Below are 3,386 nucleotides of genomic sequence, written 5' to 3' on the forward strand. Positions count from 1 at the left end.
ATTAAAGGTATCTTATATTATTATATATATTATTATAAAACATGCTTTAGTTAAGGAGTTATTGATACTTCAAGTGCAAAATGATGATATAAAACCATGATAAAAATGCACTTTTAAGTACTAATCAGTAGTCCTGATAAAGGGTGGTTGAGATGAGATTCAACATTTTTGAACCACGAAACACTAGGTTTCCATTTTGATTGTAGGTGTAACCAACCCCCTAATAGGGATACGGCAGAAAGAAATAATAGAAAAAGAGCTCCAATATAAAGATCTTCATTAGTACATAAACCTATCATATACCATCACCGATAAAGACCAGAATAAGCGACATTCATTAGGCTAAGAGCATCCCCTCGAGTAAAAACTTCCACGGTTGGTTGACCAGAATGAGGACCCTAAATTGCATGAGCAATAGGTCTTACATGTAAAGGGTCCTGCACCTATGTTTCAAAATTTCCTTGCCAAGCTACATGAAACAAATTTTAAAAGTTCATAGAAAAATTATTGCTAATTGCCTGAAGTGAGAAGCAAAAATATTCTAATAAAGACATTCCTCTATAATATCATTATGACTCTCGAAGTCATGCGCGGTAGCAATACCAAACCAAATACGATGAGTAATGGGGTCCTGAGCTAAGCCTTGGCTAAACCTTGGAGATCTTCATGCCATAATGCCTTTCAAATCCTTCTAGCAATTATCCTACTACAATAATTATCGCTAAGAAAAACACACATGTTGTGGCAATTCCACCTAGAAGGTAATGAGTTTCTCTTACAGCACGTCCTTGTAAAATGCTCAAGGCTCTAGGCTGAGTAGCATGAGTAACTTTTAATTTATTATGAGCCCAAATGATTGATTCAATAAGTTCTTGCCAATAACCACGACCGCTGAATAGAAACATTAAACTAAAAGCCCATACAAAGTGAGCGCCTAGGAAAAAAAGGCCATATGCAGATAATGAAGAACCATAAGACTGAATTACCTGGGATGCCTGTGCCCATAAGAAATCGCGGAGCCATCCATTAATAGTAATAGAACTCTGCGCAAAATTTCCTCCCGTGATATGAGTTACCACCCCTTGATCACTTATACTGACATCTAATTCCATTTTCCAACTAAAATAAAATATTACTACCGAAATTGCATTGTACATCTAAAAGAGTCCTAAGAAGACAAGATCCCAAGTGGATACTTGACATGTCCCCCCTCTTCCAAGTCCATCACAAGGGAAATGAAAACCAAGATTTGCTTTATCTGGTATCAAACGAGAGCTACGGGCAACTAGAACTCCTTTCAAGAGTATCAATACCGTCACATGAATTGTAAATGCATGAAGGTGATGGACAAAAAAATCCATGATTCCTAATGGAATAGGTAACAAAGCAACCTTGCCCCCCACTACCACTAAGTCATTGCTCCCAAGTCAAACCGGTGCTTGTTGTTGCACCAGGTGCTAAAGCATGCGTGTTTTATATCCATTTTATTCATCACATTATCATACTTTCATTATAATAATTGTTTAATTCATAATCTAATTTAGCTCGTCACTATAAAGTTCATACCTTATAACTTTAAAATCTATTGGTCTTATTCAAACACATTCATACATTGTTTCTTTTCATATCGATGTTATTTCACAACTTTTTCACTTTATGAATATATTCAATTAATAATATTATTATTATTTCACAACTCATGAAATTTTTCTCAAAATTTATTTCCTCAACACATATAAATCATATGATTTTTTTTCTTTCTCAGTCACCTTTAATACATATCATAACTCATTGTGTAATCATATTTAATTTATATTGTTAATTAATTCACTACATATTTAATTTATGATGCCTTTTTACTTCCCTAGCATTTATTACATCTATAATACATCTTATTTCAATCCATATAACACCCTTGATATATTAAGAAAGTTTCTTAATTTATTATTCATTCCACTTATTTCATGTCTATTTCTATTATTTATAATTTATCACATAACCTTCCATTGCTTTTATACTTGCAAGACATGCTCAAATCATTTTTGTTTCTTTAAACTTTGTTAGTATAATTAATTTAATACTCAATCATTAACCTATCAACACATTTAAATTCATATACACCTTGCTCCATTAGATGTTATTATTGTTGTCAATTGGTTAGCCAAATAATTATTCATCACTTTATATGACAACCTCAACCATTAATGTCACATAATTATCTTTTAAAATATACATTTTATCAAAATTCCAGCAGAGTTTTCCTTATACTTAGACTATACTAAGTTATCGATATCTTCATCAATATCTTATTTCAATACTACAATCATAATCCAATCATCTTGAACTTTGTTTTGTGTCAACACAACTCAAGAATGGTATACAAATTAGATTAACATTAATAATTTATAATATTTTTATTTTTATCTATATCATAAGATAAATAATATAGATATAAGCTCATGGACTTTAATGTGAGTGGAATTTAAAAAATAAATCATTTTAATATATTAGAATATAATACAACCTAGTGAGAATTAAAATTATTCATGATCATTCAACTTATTATATTGATTTTGATAATAATTATAAGATCATAATTTCCAACTCATGTATAATACATGCGTGTATTTTACCTTATATGATAAATTAAATATTCTTGGTAGTTAGACAAACTAATGTCACTAACCCATTATCAGAAAACTAGTTTCACACATATAGTATTTGAAGTATTTGTCATTACTTGATATAATGAATGTATTGAATAGGTTATCAATATGTCAAGCACCTTTCCTACGACAATATCCATTCTCTTGGTGGCTATCTCATACATTAGTTATTTTAGAGTTCTCATCTCACACATATAAACACAACTATATATATATAATTTCCTTAATATATTTTTCTAATAAATCACACAACTCATTTTTATAATTCTAAATGTTAAGACCCTCAATTAATAACAATTCCAAGCAAACATTAGAATTTTACAAATTCTAATTGGTTTAATCTAATCAATCTAGAACACTATTTAATATTTTAATCATAACTAGAGTTTTGAAACTCAATTTTTCAAATGGTTTATCTTGATGGAAGGCGAATATATAAAGATATAAATTTTATGAAGAAAGAAACACTCAATCCTATCTTTTTTAACCCCAAAATCAACCATCATAGTGGCACTTGAAATTTACCTAGGGTTAGTTAATTCTAGACCTTTCCATGGTTTCTAGTTAATATCTAGTGTTTTACAAACCAAAATTAAGTAAGAATAGTTTTTTTTTTGAAAGCTAACATTCATATCTACAGCTCTAATAAAGAAACCTATTTCAAATTACATCATTTTCAAGTTTTGATTTTTGTTTAAAGCCAAGTTATAAATTTGTTTG

At 29.7% G+C, this 3,386-nt stretch overlaps 1 long non-coding RNA gene across 1 annotated transcript in view; it reads left to right on the forward strand.

The window, feature by feature from the left end:
- Window positions 1-316, forward strand: part of LOC105115868 (uncharacterized) — a 3,859-nt gene extending 3,543 nt beyond the window's left edge. The window contains exon 2 of the long non-coding RNA XR_840405.1: window positions 129-316. This is a non-coding gene — a long non-coding RNA (uncharacterized LOC105115868). The remainder of the gene's footprint in view (window positions 1-128) is intronic.
- Window positions 317-3,386: the final 3,070 nt, after the last annotated feature.

Source organism: Populus euphratica, unplaced genomic scaffold (assembly GCF_000495115.2).
Source record: "Populus euphratica unplaced genomic scaffold, PopEup_1.0 scaffold786.1, whole genome shotgun sequence".
NCBI classification, from domain to species: Eukaryota; Viridiplantae; Streptophyta; class Magnoliopsida; order Malpighiales; family Salicaceae; genus Populus; species Populus euphratica.